At 34.5% G+C, this 6,446-nt stretch overlaps 1 protein-coding gene across 1 annotated transcript in view; it reads left to right on the forward strand.

The window, feature by feature from the left end:
- Positions 1-1,517: 1,517 nt before the first annotated feature.
- LOC106467339 (RING finger and SPRY domain-containing protein 1-like) overlaps positions 1,518-6,446 on the forward strand; it is a 92,822-nt gene continuing 87,893 nt past the window's right edge. The window contains exon 1 of the mRNA XM_013927721.2: positions 1,518-1,644. The gene's annotated coding sequence lies outside the window, so the exon portion shown is untranslated. The remainder of the gene's footprint in view (positions 1,645-6,446) is intronic.

The following is a 6,446-nucleotide window of genomic DNA, read 5'->3' on the forward strand; positions in this document are numbered from 1 at the left end:
AGGGACGGCTAGCGTAGATAGCCCTCATGTAGCTTTGCGCGAAATTCAAAAACAAACAATCAACGATTAGATTCACTATTAAAATCTTCTGTTACAGAAGCATTGTTTTGCTTTTTTTTTCTTGCTTTTTTACCGTGTTCCATTTTATGATATTAGCTAATGTACATGACAACGCAACCTCATGATAAAAACGGAAATAAGTAGAAATGACGAAATGACATATAGTTACCGTAGAAGCAAGTTCAATCCTGACGCAACAAGTTCATGACAGCAACATCACGTAACACGTTTGATTATTTTTCGAAAACAAAATGCAATGTAAATATAATTATATACAACATATTATGCAAATACAATATATAAAATTATATAATGCACTTATATATTATAATAAATAGAAAATAATGTATAATAATATGAACATATATTATAAATCGCGATTTATGATAATTAATATGTTTGGGATTTTCTTAACTAATTATCTAACATAAGACATAAACTAGCTGGTTCATATGAATATCGTGTATTATGTGTGTGTTATAGCAAAACCATATGAGGCTATCGGCTTTGTCCACAGATGAGAATCAAACCCCTGAGTTTAGCGTTGTAAATCCATAAACTAACCACTGTGCAAGCGGGAGAAATCTTGCATTATCAATTAAAACGTGTAACCAAGAAAGTTTCTGCTAGAATTGTCCAGCTCGGAAATTTAAGAAAACATTTAACGGTACTTCTAAACTACAATTTTACATAAAAATAAATGAATAAACCTTCTAAATTAGTATCAAACTGAATATATAAAGAGTTAATATTAAATATAAAAACATCATAAACAAATACGATGAAAGCTTTATATATATTACATCAAGGATAGCCGACAATCCATCACTGCAGATCGAATCAGCTGAATATGTCAAGTAGCACAAGCGAGCCTAATTAAGTCTGAAACAGTATATATAATAATTATTTATATACAATACTATAGAATTATACATCGTATACAAATGATTATAATTCCCATTTCTTATTTAAAATGTAACGAGTTGCGCTATGCATAGACAAAACATGGAGCGACGCTACCTGCAATCGCTATGAATTTTCAGGGGGGCAGAAATCAAGTCCAATGCCCAAGAAGGAGTGTAAATGGACAGAATGGATCTTTATAAGCTAATAGCTTATCATATGATGTTAGAACCACCGCTAGCCAACTACCCCCGTAACAAAAAAAAAAAAAAAAAAAATGACAAAATATAAATCTAGGGAAAGATATCCTACAACATTATTTTTATTACAGTTAAAATAGATTCATTTGATTAGAAAATTGAAATAACTTAATTATCTTACATTTTTTTCCCTGCTATGTGTGGCTCAGCAGTAAATTTGAAGGCTTATAACGCTAAAAATCGGATTTCGATACTAGCGGTGGGTATAGCACATATGGCCCATTGTGTAGATTTGCGCTTATTTTTAAAAATAATTTTGTTTGCCCTCTAGTGGTATAATTCCATATTAATGGCGATGGTGTCAAGATTTTTGTAAACAAGATACTAACTTTAAATTGTGTTAGTTGGTTATGTACAATACTCCTGTTTTCGATCTTTAAAAATGTAGGAGCAGGTGAAAGAACGGAATATTTTGTTTTTTGTAAGTAGTATATCATAAGTATTTTTTTTATTAGTGAGCATAGTGTAATTAATCTTAATAGTAATACTCACTTAATCATAGTTGTAATAGTAATACTAACAATCAAGAACTGTAGTGTATAGTGTTACTGGGCCTAGCATTAGCAATGTCTAGTACTAGTTCCCCCAACTGAAACTTGAAAGAATAAATGATACAGTATAACTGTAATGTTATTTTGCGTAGACTTGTTACTGTATGACTAATATTAGTGAACATTTGAAATTTTCTTTCGCCTTTTTCGACAATTAACAGTTAGAAATATATGGCACGCCCTCTACTGCTCTAGCCTAACGATGCCAAATAATGCGTAAGAATGATAGTGATAGTTATTGAGATGTTTAAAACTACAATAAAATCAAAATTTGTAGTAATAATTTTATTAATTTTTAGCAGAGGATATGATAAAAGAAATTGGGTTCGATACCATAAGTAAACTAAATCAGGAAATGTATTAAACATATTGTAATGTTAAGACTAAGAGTATAAAGTAATACTATTACTATTAGTATTAATAAACGTCAATATATTTCTTGTTATAATTAAGAATTTAATTTTTAAAGTTCAAACACGATTTTACAACATGAGACTGTATCATACATTTTTAGTTTTACTCAGAATCGAGTTAGTAGAATTGTTGAATAGCAAATATGAAATGATTTATTAGATATAACTTTCATGAGGTTGGTGCATCACTGAATAATTGTTCAATTAGGCTATGGCCTGCTTCTACCAGTGCCAGTACTAGTAGTAAATATTATTAGTATTAGTGATTAAGCCTATTTTCTATAATGTTAAAAGTTAATCACAAACAGCTTGTAGCTCTTATGAAAATGACTTGGGGGAGAGGAAGTAACATTGACATTAATTTCAATTAATAGGACCAAAATATTTTGCTAGCATAAATAACCATAGGTTTCCATTTACTTCGAATATGCTAGAAACTTGTTTCAAAATATTTAATTAAAGCACATTATTTTATGTATGGAATTTTTATATAAATATGTAAAACATAATTCTTATTCAGTGGATATGTGTTTATCATATATGTCTGTGTAACTTTTTGAGCCACTGACTTACAGTTTTAAAAGGAATTATCCATGTCTTTGTTTTCTCACCAGTGCTGGCTAAAGGTAAGTGACATATTTGGTGTTGTTATGTTATTGTCATTGTATGCATTTTATTTGATTTCAGGAACTGACCATTCATGTAACTTAACCAATCTGCTTTACTCACCCACCCATTTTATCTTCATACTTCTAGACTCATTTGTTTCTTTTATTTTGAATTTAACATTTCATCTTTCATATATATCAGAGTAATGTACTGCAAAATAGTACAGAATATTTAAAAAACAAGAAAATGTGAATAAGTTGAACATGTTAGGAACTTAATCATTTTCTTTTTGTTTTTAAATATTTAATGTAATTCAGTTTTTATAATTATATATTCACTATTGTTTGAAATCAAAATAAGTTATGGGAAATATATAATGCATTTTAATATATTTCCATCAGCCATGTCAAAGCTGTTTTCTTTGGTGCATTATGTTTTTATTCTTCATGATAACAAAGTAACAAACTAGGAAATACATATTACATATTAATTCATTCTCTTTAATCATAACTTAATACTATTCTGATTTTTATACAATATATTTTACACAAAATGTAAGCTAAAATATGAGACTGAAAAGTGCACAATATATATTAACATTCTCTTTAATCATCCAATTCAAGCATCTTCATACAAGTTTCAAGTAGTGTATTGAGAAACAATACATTCTAACAATTTTCCTTTATCAGAAACAAATGTTATATGGGAAGCCTAAACTGTATGTTAGCCCTATACTGTAGTTTTCTGGCCTGACATGGGCAGGTGGTTAGAGTGCTTGACTTGCAATCCTTGAATCTTGGGTTTGAATCCCTGTCCCACCAAACATGCTTGCCCTTTCAGCCATGGGGGCATCATAATGTGATGGTCAATCCCACTATTTGCTGGTAAATGAGTAGCCCAAGAGTTGGCATTGGTTGGTGATGACTAGCTGTCTTCCCTCTAATGTTTCACTGTTAAATTAGGGATGGTACCCAGAATAGATTCTGTCTATATCTAAAGTTTCCACTGCTTGGTTGGATTGTCAGTGGCATCAGTGATTATGGTATACCTTCAAGGGCTGTGGGGGCTCGGTTCCAAGAATTTCTGGATGTGTGGTAACCTTAACCATGGGTCCAGGAGCACTGCAGGTCTTTGAGTCATAATTAGTCATTCAGTTCACATCTTCACCACTATTATCCACCCGACCTGTAGGGTTTCCTTCTCCTGTGGTTTACTGGGATTTGGAACTTATTTCTAGGTTTATTTGTGTTTGATTGGTCTGGGAGTAGTGAGAGTTGTGCTAGTTCTTCAGAGTTTTTATTCCTGTCTGTTGTTGGGCTTATGGACACAGGAGATTGGTGTCCATTTATTGATATTTCTTGTCTATATCAATGCCTAGATTCTCCAAGGTTCACATGTTACTCATTCCTCAATCTCTGTTGATTTTTTTGACTGGGATTGTAGATGTCCAAGTTGGTTGTAATCAGCTCCTATCTGCTCTTTGCCATAGTGGGGATGTCCCACTACTATCTGCATTGGTAGTGCACAAGGTTCAAGTACTACATTCTAGGTTTTTTTTTTCCCTTTGGATTCGCATTGGCTTCACATGGGTTCTGCTGTATCGTATGAGTTTTTTTTCTCTCATCCCCTTCATTCCGTTGTACTGTGCACACACCATAACATGGACAACTGGTTACTGCTGGCACCATCTTGTCAGTTGTCAGACTATAACATCCTGATTCTACTTTCAGAAATAACCAAGGCAGGCCTCCCTTTCAGGACTGAGACATCTATCCTTGCTCCAGTTCAATATGTATTCAGTCTAGGTATTTTGATTTTTCAACTCGTCTCTCAGTTGGGCTCAGCTGACTCCCATCTAGTTCAACACAATATAATAGGACGCCACACTCATACTCACCACTCCTACTTCCACTGCATAGATGGTTCTTTCTCTTCTGGGAATGTGGGCACCACTTGAATCCCACATGCCTTTGGAACAAGACCACAACTGATTCTTTTATTAGTCTTTATGTGACCAAGGATCATAAACACCAATTCACTGGTTTCCCCCAGTTTCCTTAGTTGGGATCATTCTTCAATCTCGAGGGGTTTAAAATTAAGTTAGAACACTGCTATTATAAGGGTTCCTCTACTGCCACCTTGTCCAGAGTTCCATCTCTTCATGAATGCCTTGCTATAGGAATGGGGTGCATATACCAATAGTCAGGAATTCCAGAATCTATACACAGATGAAGAGGATTCCCTACACAGTGTTTTCGGCTGTCATGCTCTTCAACAGGTAGTGCTTCATGGTCTGGGCTTATTAAAGGGTAAATTGTCAAGCTTCATTTTAACAATTCTGTGGTGGTGTTTTGTGTTTTTCATCAAGGAAGGCACATCATCTAGGGCTCCTTGTTTTCAAATTTTGGACCTCCTTTCTCGGGACCAGTCCTATCTTATCACCCTTCTAGTTTGTCATGTTCAACAGGTGATGCCTTTGGTAGCAGGCCATTTATCTCAATCCAAATAGATCCTCCCAACAGAATTGATGTTGCATTGCAAGGTTCTGTTGGATTGGTTCTCATTTTGCAACTAATTGGTGGGTTGGCCTCTCATTGGATCATCCAACTTCTGGCAATTTGGTCTCCATTAACTCATCTTTGGGCTTTGGCAATTTATGAATTCCATTAGGACAGGATGGGATTAAACTCTAAGCCTTCTCTTCACTTCATATGATACCCAGGGTATGAAATATGATTTGTTCCAACCCAATGTCAGATCCTGTTGATAGCACCAAATTGGCTGCTACACCTGGGTTTCTGCTTCTGCAGTTCCCTTCTGGTGTGTCCAATTCTTCCACTCCTTTTTTTCAGCTCTCTCTATGGAGGCAGCCATGATCTGATATTGTACACCTGGCTATCCAAAAGCTCAAACATCTGGTATAATGGTTATGCTGTCTTTCACATGGCATCAGGGTTTAGTTTCTAAGGTTGGCATGTATAAGTCTCAGTTTCAGCTTAGTCCCACAAGCACATTTATCAACAATAATAATATGCATACCAGCAATGGTGTATTCAGAGGAGGTTGAACCCTTTTCAATCAGTGGTCTCAACCATAACTCATTTGGTGACCCTGCTCTTTGACGGAGGTTTTTGCATCTTCCACAATTGCCTTGTTTAAGACGGCCTTATCGACTACCGTTCAATTATCATGACTACATATTTTTGAGTTCCCAGTACTCTCCAGGTTCTTACATTGTTTTGGGTACTTAGTCCCAAATAACCATTCCAGTTACCTACCAGGTATATTAAGGTTGCATTATATGATCTTTCTTTATACCTGTTTGTGACCTGATTTTTATATGCTATGTATCACCTTTACCTACTGGGTTATTTTTCATGGCTACTGACCAACAGACATCATCGATCAGAGTGATTTACACTGTTTGACCACAGACCGCTTACTCATTCTCTCTACATCCTCAGACCAATTCTTTTTACTCAACACACTGTCAGGTAGGAAAGGTGTTCAATCCTTGTCTTCAATTCATCTGATCAATATTTCTCTCTTCTATGTCCAATCAGATTTCAATCTTTATCATGTTCAGTGAGGATTAGTTAGTAAGGTTTTGTGCCTGCACTTATACCTTTAGACATACTAGACAACACTTT

This window comes from Limulus polyphemus, unplaced genomic scaffold (assembly GCF_000517525.1).
Source record: "Limulus polyphemus unplaced genomic scaffold, Limulus_polyphemus-2.1.2 Scaffold2, whole genome shotgun sequence".
Classification (NCBI taxonomy): Eukaryota; Metazoa; Arthropoda; class Merostomata; order Xiphosura; family Limulidae; genus Limulus; species Limulus polyphemus.